Below are 15,271 nucleotides of genomic sequence, written 5' to 3' on the forward strand. Positions count from 1 at the left end.
AGGCTTCTTTTAAGGTGTAATAAGCGATAAGAAAACCACCCTGGATTCTTAGGATTTAAAATTAAAACCCCAGAAGGTTTCTGGTTAGAAAATGTAACCAAAAGCGCATCACATAAACCAGGCTAAAGAGCAACCATAGATTTTCCTTCAACATTAGCAACTTTAACATCCAGAATTAAACGAGAAAGAACTTCTAAAATTTCCTTCTCAGTTTTATCATTCCATATCAGCCTTTTAAGATTAAAAGGGGTAGAAACAGTTTTAAATATTCTGGATTCAGGCAGATAATCAAAGGGAAAATTGAAACAGATGACTTATGGATTGTGATCACTCTCAATCCTGGGAACTATCTCATAACTTTGGACTAAATTAAAAAGTTTCTCTGAAATTATTGTATAAATTGATTATTGAGGTACTACCCATTTTATTAAATTTCGGTATATGATCTCCATCATGCATAATCTTTAAGTTATATTTTATAAACTCACAATTTATCCATTGGGATAAAAGTTCTGAATGAATTGGCCAATTTTTATACGAAACAAGATGCATATTAAAATCCCCGGAAATGATGATCATTGAATCCAAGTGATCAAAATATAACACTTTCATCATTTCCCATAAATAGGTAAGTTGCGTGGATCTAAGCTTTTTTTTCGAACTCAAATAAACATTTAAAAAAATAAGTGATTGTCTGGCAATTAATTTAACACATTGTATCTATTTTCCTTGATAGTCAATCTCAAAATGTTTAACATCAAGACTCAAAGAAACATAAATAGAGAGACCACCACTTGGACGGCCCCTAGAGGCCTCACGTGTTGCCACGTTCAAATATTCAAAATAACCAATCAAAGCTTCACTACACATATTCTATGTTTCTTGCAAAATTAGAATATCAAAAGATTTAAAAAAACCTATAACATTCGAATCCTCAAGTAGTGTTTTAAAACCGTTTGTATTCCAGGAACAAATTTTAAAAGAGTTTAGTGCTCTATTTTGAAAAGGCCTGCATCAATCTAGCTTCACAGAGTTTACACTTGTTAATATTGACGGAAGCCAACTCCAATCCTCAACCGGATCGGTGGCTTTCTTGAACTCTTCACAAATTAGAGAACCTGGCTGACTGCTCCAGATCTTAATACCGCGCGACACATTTAACTCTATTGATGGACCTGAAGCACCTTTCAATACCCTAAAATGTGATGCCCTGGTTATTTTTGGTTCATCCTTCTTTAAAATCGGGCAACATGATGACTTAATTGGGATTAACGGAGTTGTATACTGCAAACCTTGCAATCTCCATACTCTGATACCCCATTTCTCAAATTTATTAGAATTAGCAATTATTCTACTAACTGTTGGAAAACGAGGCAGCATCTGTGAGGCCTGCACAAATAACATGACTACATTTGTCCTTCACTGGGAACCAAACACCCAATTGTAGCGCCTGACTCTCAGAGGGTAGCGTTGCAGAGCAGTCTGAGGCTTACTCAAGGGAGGTGGTGTGGGCTAGTAATCTGCACAAAATTTTTCAAACAGAAGTTTGAAAACAAAGGCGCACTGTTCACCAGCCCTATAAGGTGCTAACTTCAATGTATCAAAAACAATTTCTAAACGACAATCATACAATGACATTCATGTAATGGTGTAATCCAAACCATACACAACAGTGACTTGTGAAAATCACTATTCAACATTGTGATCCTTGGTGGAAAATATGACAATTGCACCACCAGAAGTCAATTCGCATTGCATGACAAATGTAAGTGCTCTTCAAACATAGCTTCACAAATGTGTATGAATTCAATGTCAGGAATCTTCTTTATTTTCTTATTCCATATCTTTCAAATAAACAAGTGCTTTCAAAACAACATCATGGCGTCCCAATGCATTTCGGTATGAAAACCTTCGTCAGGGGGATGCTGCAAAAATACATATGTACATATGTATAATACATATATATAATTCATTGGGCTAGTAATCACCATTTGCAGGTGCACAAAAATAACACTCAATAATTGATTGTCCAGTCTGTACTTTACTTTATAAAAGTAAGAGTACATTTATTAAACACACACTACTCAATACTATGCACCAATTTACAAATATATATAAGCTGTTGGAATTACTTTGTGACATTGCATAACATCTCCACCCCTCCCGCAAAGGGGGTGTGGGGTCTAGTACCACCACTCTCATGTATGCACATCAACTTGCCCCCAATGCAGATAGTTAAACATAACCTGGAGCGAGGGCCCTGCGCACTGGCACCATCCCAGTGGCGACCCACCCCATTACCTCAACAAGCATTAAAAAGGGGTAAACCTGCCTTGGTGACACATAACCCTGACTGAGCATCTCCTGCTGACCATAAAGTATGCACCTCTATATCTTAAGGGCTAGCAGTCTGGGGTCTTCACCTAAGCGCAGCAGCAAGAATCCATGTTTACGCACACTTTAGAATGACAGTACTCATAACCTTGGTTGATCATTTGAATGCATTGCAATTACAGCCCCTAAAGGCATCACAGATGAAATCACAGGATTGTGCATATACAGCCAGACACCCTAGCAGGACTGTCTGGCAACATAGCCCCACTTGGCTTATGACATCTCCTTACACATGTGACTTACAGTCCCTTCAAAAGAAGTACTCCTGGCAACTACACTTCTCCTTCTCACTTTAAAAGGAATCACAGGTAAAAACATGGGATTACGTAAATACAGCCAGACCCCCTAGCAGGAAGGTCCAGCAACATAACTCCATTTAGCTTAACATCACCTTACACATATACTTCACTTTACACAAGTGACTTTCAGTCCACCTAAAAAGAAATAACCAATAGTAAATGCATTTCGGTGCAATTACACCACTTCACCTCCAGGGGATGCCCTTCTCCAGACATCCCCAACTCAGCCCTTCACTCCATGAGGCACTTCATAGTACACCCTCAGCTGTAGAACATAAGTTCCAGCCTAGAAGGTGTTAAAGGCTGGCTGAGCCCTTGAGGGGTTATTCTTTCAGATGCCCCGTGCAATTTATGGGTGGACTGTTCTTCTTTATGCTGGGGGAGGTTGCGGTGCTCCTGCAGCCCCCCTGAACCCCTTTTCACACATGAGGGTGAGCCCCTCCTCTGGGGGCCACCAGGCACCAAAATGGCAGATTTCTTTGTGCTGGGGCGGGGGGGGCGGGAAGACTGGGCCTCTCCAGCAGCTCCCCCAGCACCTTTTCACAATTTAGGGTGACCCCCCTCCTCTGGGGGCCACAAAGCACCAAAACGGCAGATTTCCAAGTGCCTGGCGATGCATTATGGGGCGCTTCTTGCTCCTCTTTACCAGCCCCAGCCACTGGGAATAATCTCCTCTGCCCTCTGGGACGCTGAGAGGGTAGATTCATCAGTCTGCTGTCTTCACTGGCTCCCTGCGCCAGCCTTTTGCCAGGCTCTTCTTCTGGGCCCATGTTCTCCCTGCGCAGAGGCCCCTGCTTCTGTGCACCAGTCCTGGGCTCTTCTTCTGGTGCAGATAGGGTCCTGGGGGCAGTCAGGGGGTCTCTCCTTCCAACTGCCCATTGCGCCAGGCTCCAGCACCTTCAGCCGAGCACACAACCCAGAGAGACTTCTCTTCCTGTGCAAGCACTTTTTAAAAGTTGAGTAGGGGGCTGGCAGGAAGTCTCTGTTGGTCCTATCAAACAGCGACACATCACGTCCCTGTCCCTGCTCCCTCCTTCTTGTCCAGCCTCTGGGTTTGTTAAAAATGGTGTCATCCAGTGCCTCGGAAGCCCCTTTCGCCCACGCTGCCTTCCCTCCTTGGTGCAGCCTGGTGCCTGGCACCCAGTGACAGCTGATGATGGATGAGCCTGTAGCCCCTCCCATCTTCTCTTCGTGGAGAGGAGGCCCTAGCTTGTGGAAGAAAGGTTATCAATCCATCCAGCCGAGGTCAGCCCTCAGCCTGGGTCTGGTCATGGCTGGCTCAGGGAAATATGACAGTTCTGGATGACCCAAAAGCAGTACAAATATGACTTTGGACTCTGCAGAATACTTATTTTCACATTCGCTACATTGGACTTAAGTGCGTGGCTGGAATCTGTAGGCCTAACGGAAGTTAATTTAGCCATGGGCCCCACATTCCCATAGGGGAATAATGAAGTAAAAAAACAGTAAGACACACTGACTTTCCCTGGCCTGTTTCTTTCCAGTGTATAAAGCCTATTCCAATATCACCCTCCAATACTGCATAAGTCCTGCCACACCATTCACTTTGTAGCTGCTCCTGGACTGCGCACGCTAGGAATCTCCCCTGCGCAGCCCGTACACGTGTGCACACACATGTACACATGTGTCTGCATGTAACCAGCCCGGCGTCCCTTACGCCAGCTGCTGCGCAGTGACCTGGTCAAGCCAGGGGAACACCAGCCACTGGCCTGGCTCCCTGATAGGACCTCAGACCGGCCTCACCACCACACTGGCAGTGCCAGGGAGGAACACTGAGGGTGCCTCATCAGACATCCTACAGCTTATTCCCCCCGTCAGTAGCTCCACCCGGAAACTACCCCGGGAACCTAGACCCCTTCCTTGTTCTCCGCTGCGAGAACAGGGCCTATGTACCCTTCTCTCCGAGAGGTGCGCTCTCCTCCCGGAGTACCCTTAGAGAGCCTGTGGGTCCCGAGTTAGCTAGACCCAGACCAACCTCTCATGGCTCTTTCCGGTCTCCCTGCAGCGCCTTGGGAGACCGCCCAGGGACCTACATAGTCCCTGGATGGCCTGCACCACCCCTTATAAAGAGCAGGGTCCCTTCACTTAAGATAGGCCCCACCTGCCTTCAGGGTAGTACTACCACTCTCAGCCAGGGACCCTAAAGATCCTGGCTAGGCCTGCACCACCCCTTCACGAAACACAGGGTCCCTTCACTTAAGATAGGCCCCACCTGGCTTCAGGGCGGTACTACCTCCATCAGCCAGGGAGCCTAAAGATCCTGGCTAGGCCTGCACCACCCCTTCGCGAAACACAGGGTCCCTTCACTTAAGATAGGCCTCACCTGTGTTCAGGGTGGTACTACCTGACAGAAGCCCACCTCCTGCCTCCAGCTGGGGGAACACCCCCATGCTCTTGGTCCTTGGGTCCAAGTCCCACAGGACCTACCTGACTGGTTACCGGCTAGGCCTCGCCCCAGCCACCACTTCAGGTTCCCTCCACCAGCTCCTGGTCCTGGGGTTCAAGTCCCACCGGACCTACCGGACTGGTCACCGGCCACCCGACCCGACACCTCAGGATCCACCACTAACCCTTCCCCTGGAAACTAGGGAGCACATCGCCCCCACTCAGATCTCCACTGGGTCAGTTACCTAGCCCACCTAGGGTACCTAGGGGCTACCACTACACACCATCACTCAAGAACTCCCCTCCTTGGGGGCCACCCACTACCAGGGGCCACCCCTGGGTTGCTCACCTCCCCACCAGTTAACCTGGGGGACCTGCCTGACACTCAACTCTACCACACCCTCCTCCCACTGTGGGAAAAGTTTCTTGGGGTCCCCCACCATGGGAACCCCTGGGGCGCTACTACCCGGGGTAAAGAAACCTCCTGCCCCACCCTTCCAGTGTTTTTGGCCTGCGCCATTAGCAAGAAACTTCCAGTGGGGGAAGGATATCTGGGGCCCCTCCTGTGGAAACCCTCCCTGCCCTTAAAAAGCGCGGGAACCTCCCAGGACCCCTACTTCTCCAGTCCCCCTTGAAGGTCAATCCACCCCTACACCCCCACCTGTGATGTTGGTATCAGTTGCTGTCCCTATCTCTTGAGGAGACACCCTCCTCATGCAGGTGTAGTGTATGTAGTGTTAGGGTTCAAAGGTGTACAATATGGCTTAGAACATTTGTATGCAATCATTTCCTGGAAAGCACCATCCCGCTAGCACATTATAATCAACATAGCACTGTCATATCAATACAGCTTACATTTAAACCATAATAACTTCACATGACACATATGGGCGCTGGGCTTCCCTTTCCCATACCTTTAGTTCACATAACCAAAACTTTGAACCTTTCTCAGAGCCTTGCGCTCTTCCATTTGCTCATTGCTGCATAGGTAATGTGTTGCAAAACTGGACTTATCAAATGCTATAAATGCACACCAGAATGGGATACTATGTTTCCCGCCGCTAGACACCAATGTTGGAAAATGAGGCAGCATCTGTGAGGCCTGCACAAATAACATGACTACATTTGTCCTTCACTGGGAACCAAACACCCAATTGTAGCGCCTGACTCTCAGAGGGTAGCGTTGCAGAGCAGTCTGAGGCTTACTCAAGGGAGGTGGTGTGGGCTAGTAATCGCCATTTGCAGGTGTGCAAAAATAACACTCAATAATTGATTGTCCAGTCTGTACTTTGCTTTATAAAAGTAAGAGTACATTTATTAAACACACACACTACTCAATACTATGCACCAATTTACAAATATACATAAGCTGTTGGAATTACTTTGTGACATTGCATAACATCTCCACCCCTCCCACAGGGGGATGGGGTCTAGTACCACCACTCCCATGTATGCACATCAACTTGCCCCCCAATGCAGATAGTTGAACATAACCTGGAGCGAGGGCCCTGCGCACTGGCACCATCCCAGTGGCGACCCACCCCATTACCTCAACAAGCATTAAAAAGGGGTAAACCTGCCTTGGTGACACATGACCCTGACTGAGCATCTCCTACTGACCATAAAGTATGCACCTCTATATCTTAAGGGCCAGCAGTCTGGGGTCTTCACCTAAGCGCAGCAGCAAGAATCCATGTTTACGCACACTTTAGAATGACAGTACTCGTAACCTTGGTTGATCATTTGAATGCATTGCAATTACAGCCCCTAAAGGCATCACAGATGAAACCACAGGATTACGCATATACAGCCAGACACCCTAGCAGGACTGTCTCGCAACATAACCCCACCTGGCTTATGACATCTCCTTACACATGTGACTTACAGTCCCTTCAAAAGAAGTACTCCTGGCAACTACACTTCTCCTGCAGTGCGCCTCTTCACTTTAAAAGGAATCACTGGTAAAAGCATGGGATAACGTAAATACAGCCAGACCTCCTAGCAGGAAGGTCCAGCAACATAACTCCATTTTTCTTAACATCATCTTACACAGGTACTTCATTTTACACATTTGACTTTCAGTCCACCTAAAAAGAAATAACCACTAGTAAATGCATTTTGGTGCAATTACACCACTTCACCTCCAGGTGATGCACTTCTCCACACATCCCCAACTCAGCCATTCACTTCATGATGCACTTCTCCACACACCCTCAGCTGTAGAACAAAAGTACCAGCCTAGAAGGGGTTTAAATGCTACCTGAGCCCTTGAGGGGTAGTTTCCTTTAGGTCCCCATGACACTGAGGGTGGGAGTTTTCTTCGTGCTGGGGGGAGCTCCTGGAGAAGCGCAGTCTTCACCCCCCAGCACGAAGAAAACTCCAACCCTCAGTGTCATGGGGACCTAAAGGAAACTACCCCTCAAGGGCTCAGGTAGCATTTAAACCTTTTCACAAGTGAGGGTGACCCCCCTCCTCTGGGGGCCACAAAGCACCAAAACGGCAGATTACCAAATGCCTGGCAAGGCTTTATGGGATGCTTCATGCTCCTCTTTACCAGCCCCAGCCACTGGGAGCACTCTCCTCCGCCCTCGGGATCTCTGAGAGGGTGGATTCAGCAGGGAGCTGTCTTCACTGGCTCCCTGCGCCAGCCTTTCGCCTGGCTCTCCTCCTTGGCCTCTCTTCTCCCTGCGCAGAGGCCACTGCTCCTGCACACTGGTCCTGGGCTCTTCCTCTCCTCTGCCCTCGGGGTCTCAGAGAGGGTGGATTCAGCAGGGAGCTGTCTTCACTGGCTCCCTGTGCCAGCCTTTCGCCTGGCTCTCCTCCTTGGCCTCTCTTCTCCCTGCGCAGAGGCCACTGCTCCTGCACACCGGTCCTGGGCTCTTCTTCTGGTGCTGTTAGAGAGAGCTTCTCTTCCTGTGCAAGCACTTTTTTAAAAGTTGAGTAGGGGGCTGGCAGGAAGTCCCTGTTGGTCCTATCAAACAGCGAGACATCACTTTCCTGCCCCTGCTCCCTCCTTCTTGTTCAGCCTCTGGGTTTGTTCAAAATGGTGTTGTCCAGTGTCTCTGGCCACATGCCTCGGAAGCCCCTTCCGCCCACGCTGCCTTCCCTCCTTGGTGTAGCCTGGTGCCTGGCACCCAGTGACAGCTGCTAATGGATGAGCCTGTAGCCCCAGCCATCTTCTCTTCATGGAGAGGAGGCCCTCACTTGTGGAAGAAAGGTTATCAATCCATCCAGCTGAGGTCAGCCCTCAGCCTGGGTCTGGTCATGGCTGGCTCATAGAAATATGACAGTTCTGGATGACCCAAAAGCAGTACAAATATGACTTTGGACTCTGCAGAATACTTCTTTTCACATTCGCTATATTGGACTTAAGTGCGTGTCTGGAATCTGTAGGCCTAATGAAAGTTAATCTAGCCATGGGCCCCACATCCCCATAGGGGAATAATGAAGTGAAAACACAGTAAAGCACACTGACTTTCCCTGGCATGTTTCCTTCTAGTGTATAAAGCCTATTCCATGTCACCACCCAAAACTGCATAAGTCCTGCCACACCATTCACTTTGTAGCTGCTCCTGGACTGCGCACGCTAGGAATCTCCCCTGTGTCTGCATGTAACCAGCCCGGTGTCCCTTATTCCAGCTGCTGTGCAGTGGCCTGGTCAAGCCAGGGGAACACCAGTAAAATCCCCATGCAGTCTCTTACATCCTGAGTTCACTGTGGGTGAGTCCCAACTTATGAGGCTCCCCCACAGTAAAAGCTCAACAATTAGGTGCTCAAAAAGTGAAAAATCCGGGCAGCGCATAGTGTCAGAACCACCTTCTAATAACAGAGATCTATCCCTTCTACCCCTGTTGTCAGGCCTACCAGGAGGAATAAAGGAAGTGGCATTATTGTCATCCTCCTCATCCTCATGGTCTGTGTTCACCAGAGTCTGGTCATTGTCACCAGTCTGGTCAGCATTAGAGTTAGGGTCAGGGGAGTTTCCACCCCTGGACCCACCTTCAGGTGCTGCCCCACCCACACTGTCTACATCATCAGGCCCACTAGGACTTGTGATATCATCCAGTTTCAGTATCTTTATGAGATGCTGGGTAGATAGACTTTTGCCTGTCTTCAGCTTCCTAATGGTACATGAGGCCCTAAACTGAGCGAGCAAAGGAGAGATCCTCATATATATAGGGAAGGAGCTCAATGGTTCCTGGTAGGGACCCACTGGTTCCTGGCTGGTTAGACATTACTAATGTGGTGTGGTGTATTGCACTACCTACACTAGGGTGGCCTACTAAACTCTCTTGAGTTGTAGAAAGGGTGTGCTATCCATTAACACACAACTCTAAGTTCAGTAGAACTTACTGTAGCTAAACTTGATATTATATGTACCTCAGGTACCTTTAGTGGATTTCAGTTGATCAATTCAATTGAGATTATCTGGTAAAACAATAGCAAGCTGGATCTGGAATCCCACACGCTGCACACCAATGTGAGAAGGTGGCCTGATATATGCTGTCCACTAGTTCTAGTGGGCACCTTGTATCAGTCCAAACAACCCCTTATGGTGAATGGTTAAAGACAACCTTATGTGAAAGCTATCCTAGTGGTAGCTATGGAGAGCAGCCTTCAGGCTAAGTCTTGAAAGAATTTAAAGCAGCTTGTTTTACCAGTCTATAATCTCTTGAATGATCAAATGAAAGGACAACCACACCAGGTATATATTTAAAATATATGTATTTAGGTTAACACACACCCCTCTAGTCTCTTTATGAGACTGGAGTTCGAAGTACTTTAGTTACAAGTGATCAAGCATCAGTAAAAGCACAAATACACGTTTGGGCCCTAGGGGCGTACCAAACCATATACCAAACAAGCATTGAAAATGCAATAGGTCTCGCCTTTGATTAAGTTAAAGCCATTTGCTTTGCTAATGGTATTCTATAGCAAAGCAAATGGCTTTAACTTAATCAAAGGCGAGACCTATTGCATTTTTAATGCTTGTTGGTAGGGAGATTAAGTGATTTGCCCAGAATTACGGGATGTTGAGCCAATGCCGATGCTCGATCCTTGTTCCCCAACTCTGGCCGTTAGGCCACATCCTCAAAGTCTGGGAGTTCAGAGTAGATTAATTTCAGCAGAAACTAATCGGCATCTTAAAACAATGTAAGAGTGGGGAACATGAAGTTATCCGGTGACCTAAAATACAAAGTGCCCCGTTTTGGCCGCCCATCCTTAGATTGTCTCAAGCGCATATTTAGCTTTACCGCTAAACCACAAGAAACAAACCAGCAAACGCTCGCCTCTGTTGTTGGTCGGAGGGGACACCTCGTCCTCCGAGGGAACACTTCTTACAACGTCAGGGGTGGCCATGCTGCACTATGAGAACCATGCACTACTCGAAAGAGCCAGCCAGCTGGAAAGGCCACATCACCCGCAGGAGGGTGTTTACAGAAGACAGCTCCTTGATGTTTCCCCCACTGTCCGGGAAGAAAAGTCTTTTTTCAGTCAGGGTAACAATTTCCTAAAATATTATCACACCTTTATCCTTTCCCTTAATCCGCTGGGAAAGTTACTTTGTTTAATTAAAAAGAGGGGGAGAGACGTCCCCACCCCTACAAACCAGGCTAAACGGTGCCTTGATAATTATTCCCGGGTCAGGCTTTAGCGGGGTATTACGGCGCGCCGGAGCGTGTGATATTCGCTTTGAGTTTTCGGGCTGTATGTTTTGTGCTGCTTGTTTTGTTTGGGGGCTACTTTGAGTTTCCAATGAAGGGTGTTGAAGCGCCCCTAGACAGGGGTGAACAGCAGCTCGGCCTGGGAGAGGGCTGTGTGTGTGTTGTTTTCACCCTCTTTCCTCCCTTTGTTTGGGCCTGCGTCTGCCCAGCCGCCTCAGAGCAGCTGTTTCAGCACATGTCGTAGGACCCCCATGGACTGGTGCCCGCTCCGGAGCCTTTGAAGGGCCTGCCAAGCTTGTGCTGGTGTGCTGTGGTCGAGGGAGGGGGAGACGTGGGGGGTTTGATTGTGAAGCTCAAGCTGCAAAACGCAGCGCCAGAGAAATTAAAGTTTCTCTTGCAGGACACCGCAATCATTTATTTTCTAACTTTAACAATGAGCGGGGGGGGTAAGGGGGGGAAGGACTCCATCATACGGGAAGGCACCTTTACATCTCATTCCTTATTTCAGTTTGGAAAGGAAACGTTACAGAGATATGACTTTTGCAGAATCAGTGAGTGAGAACCAAATGCGCAAAAAAGAAAAAGTGAAGCAGTGGGCTTTCGCAAAAAGAAAAAGTGAAGCCGTGGGTTTTCGCAAAAAGAAAAAGTGAAGCCGTGGGCTTTCGCACCTCACTGCACCGGAATTTCCGAATGACCGGGGTGAAAGTCGACGAGGACGCCCAGGATGGAGTTTGTTGTGCGTGCCTGTCCTCGACAGAGACTTTTCTCTTTTGGAGCCATCCCACTTGGACGGACTGCCTGCTGGCGTAAAAGGTTTATTGTCTCCTTTATGGGGCCATCTATTTCGCAAAAACAACAGTTGATGGACAAAATGCAGAACAATGTCATACATTCACCCCAGTACAGAGAGCTGGGCCTAAATCCATCGTTTTTTGCTCACCATGCCATTCCAGTTTGAACCCAGCCATATGCAAATCAGTCTTGACCCTGTGCCTCATGGGAACAGTCCAGCCCAAACTGCCAAGCCAGGTCCTCCCTGGACTGGAACCAGGCATCCTAGGACCGGTTTCGGGGTTTCACCTCTCTTCAGCCAGGATAGCCTGATTCCAGTGGCATGGAGAGCACGGGACTCACGTCTGAGCATACCCGTCCCACTCGGGGTGACAAATGCAAAAACAACAGTTGATGGACAGAATGTAGAACAATGTCATACATTCACCCCAGTACAGAGATCTGGGCCTAAATCCATCGTTGTTTTGCTCACCATGCCATTCCAGTTTGAACCCAGCCATATGCAAATCAGTCTTGACCCTGTGCCTCATGGTAACAGTCCAGCCCGAACTGCCAAGCCAGGTCCTCCCTGGACTGGAACCAAGCATCCTAGGACCAGTTTCGGGGTTTCACTCCTCTTCAGCCAGGATAGCCTGATTCCAGTGGCATGGAGAGCACGGGACTCACGTCTGAGCATGCCCGTCCCACTCAGGGTGACAAATGCAAAAACAACAGTTGATGGACAGTGCTCACTTTGGCAGTTTGGGCTGGACTGTTCCCATGAGGAACAGGGTCAGACTGATTTGCATATGGCCATGTCTGAACTGGGGTGGCAGAGTGGGCTAAAGAACGGTGATGGATCAAACCCAGATCTGTTGACTGGGTGGGAGTGTTTGATTGGTTCTGATGCTCCGTCCATCACCACCCCCTTTTGTACCGCTTTGTTCGCCATAAGTTGGCAGGGTATGCTCAGACGTGAGTCCCTTGCTCACTTTGCCACTGGATTCAAGCAAGCCTGGCTGAAGACAGCTGAAATGCCAGAAACCGGTCCTAGGAAGCTTGTTTCCGGTCCAGGGAAGGCATGGCTTGGAAGTTCGGGCTGGACTGTTCCCATGAGGCACAGGGTCAGACTGATTTACATATGGCCATGTCTAAACTGGGGTGGCAGAGTGGGCTAAAGAACGGTGATTGATCAAACCCACATCTGTTGACTGGGTGTGAGTGTTTGATTGGTTCTGATGCTCCGTCCATCACCACCCCCTTTTGTACCGCTTTGTTCGCCATAAGTTGGCAGGGTATGCTCAGACGTGAGTCCCTTCCTCACTTTGCCACTGGATTCAAGCAAGCCTGGCTGAAGACGGCTGAAATGCCAGACACCGGTCCTAGGAAGCTTTTTTCCGGTCCAGGGAAGGCATGGCTTGGCAGTTCGGGCTGGATTGTTCCCATGAGGCACAGGGTCAGACTGATTTGCATATGGCCATGTCTGAACTGGGGTGGCAGAGTGGGCTAAAGAACGGTGATGGATCAAACCCAGATCTGTTGACTGGGTGTGAGTGTTTGATTGGTTCTGATGCTCCGTCCATCACCACCCCCTTTTGTACCGCTTTGTTCGCCATAAGTTGGCAGGGTATGCTCAGACGTGAGTCCCTTGCTCACTTTGCCACTGCATTCAAGCAAGCCTGGCTGAAGACGGCTGAAATGCCAGAAACCGGTCCTAGGAAGCTTGTTTCCGGTCCAGGGAAGGCATGGCTTGGCAGTTCCAGCTGGACTGTTCCCATAAGGCACAGGGTCAGACTGATTTGAATATGGCCATGTCTGAACTGGGGTGGCAGAGTGGGCTAAAGAACGGTGATTGATCAAACCCACATCTGTTGACTGGGTGTGAGTGTTTGATTGGTTCTGATGCTCCGTCCATCACCACCCCCTTTTGTACCGCTTTGTTCGCCATAAGTTGGCAGGGTATGCTCAGACGTGAGTCCCTTCCTCACTTTGCCACTGGATTCAAGCAAGCCTGGCTGAAGACGGCTGAAATGCCAGAAACCGGTCCTAGGAAGCTTTTTTCCGGTCCAGGGAAGGCATGGCTTGGCAGTTCGGGCTGGACTGTTCCCATGAGGCACAGGGTCAGACTGATTTGCATATGGCCATGTCTGAACTGGGGTGGCAGAGTGGGCTAAAGAACGGTGATGGATCAAACCCAGATCTGTTGACTGGGTGTGAGTGTTTGATTGGTTCTGATGCTCCGTCCATCACCACCCCCTTTTGTACCGCTTTGTTCGCCATAAGTTGGCAGGGTATGCTCAGACGTGAGTCCCTTGCTCACTTTGCCACTGCATTCAAGCAAGCCTGGCTGAAGACGGCTGAAATGCCAGAAACCGGTCCTAGGAAGCTTGTTTCCGGTCCAGGGAAGGCATGGCTTGGCAGTTCCAGCTGGACTGTTCCCATGAGGCACAGGGTCAGACTGATTTGAATATGGCCATGTCTGAACTGGGGTGGCAGAGTGGGCTAAAGAACGGTGATGGATCAAACCCAGATCTGTTGACTGGGTGTCAGTGTTTGATTGGTTCTGATGCTCCGTCCATCACCACCCCCTTTTGTACCGCTTTGTTCGCCATAAGTTGGCAGGGTATGCTCAGACGCGAGTCCCTTGCTCACTTTGCCACTGGATTCAAGCAAGCCAGGCTGAAGACGGCTGAAATGCCAGAAACCGGTCCTAGGAAGCTTGTTTCCGGTCCAGGGAAGGCATGGCTTGGCAGTTCGGGCTGGACTGTTCCCATGAGGCACAGGGTCAGACTGATTTGCATATGGCCATGTGTGATTACTGGGGTGGCAGAGTGGGCTAAAGAACGGTGATGGATCAAACCCAGATCTGTTGACTGGGTGTGAGTGTTTGATTGGTTCTGATGCTCCGTCCATCACCACCCCCTTTTGTACCGCTTTGTTCGCCATAAGTTGGCAGGGTATGCTCAGACGTGAGTCCCTTGCTCACTTTGCCACCGGATTCAAGCAAGCCTGGCCGAAGACGGCTGAAATGCCAGAAACCCGTCCTAGGAAGCTTGTTTCCGGTCCAGGGAAGGCATGGCTTGGCAGTTCGGGCTGGACTGTTCCCATGAGGCACAGGGTCAGACTGATTTGCATATGGCCATGTGTGAACTGGGGTGGCAGAGTGGGCTAAAGAACGGTGATGGATCAAACCCAGATCTGTTGACTGGGTGTGAGTGTTTGATGGGTTCTGATGCTGCATCCATCACCACCCCCTTTTGTACCGCTTTGTTCGCCATAAGTTGGCAGGGTATGCTCAGACGTGAGTCCCTTGCTCACTTTGCCACTGGATTCCAGCAAGCCTGGCTGAAGACGGCTGAAATGCCAGAAACCGGTCCTAGGAAGCTTGTTTCCGGTCCAGGGAAAGCATGGCTTGGCAGTTCGGGCTGGACTGTTCCCATTAGGCACAGGCTCAGACTGATTTGCATATGGCCATGTCTGAACTGGGGTGGCAGAGTGGGCTAAAGAACGGTGATGGATCAAACCCACATCTGTTGACTGGGTGTGAGTGTTTGATTGGTTCTGATGCTCCGTCCATCACCACCCCCTTTTGTACCGCTTTGTTCGCCATAAGTGGCAGGGTATGCTCAGACGTAAGTCCCTTGCTCACTTTGCCACTGGATTCAAGCAAGACTGGCTGAAGACAGCTGAAATGCCAGAAACCGGTCCTAGGAAGCTTGTTTCCGGTCCAGGGAA

The sequence above is a fragment of the Triturus cristatus genome, chromosome 1_1 (genome assembly GCF_964204655.1).
Source record: "Triturus cristatus chromosome 1_1, aTriCri1.1, whole genome shotgun sequence".
NCBI lineage: Eukaryota > Metazoa > Chordata > Amphibia > Caudata > Salamandridae > Triturus > Triturus cristatus.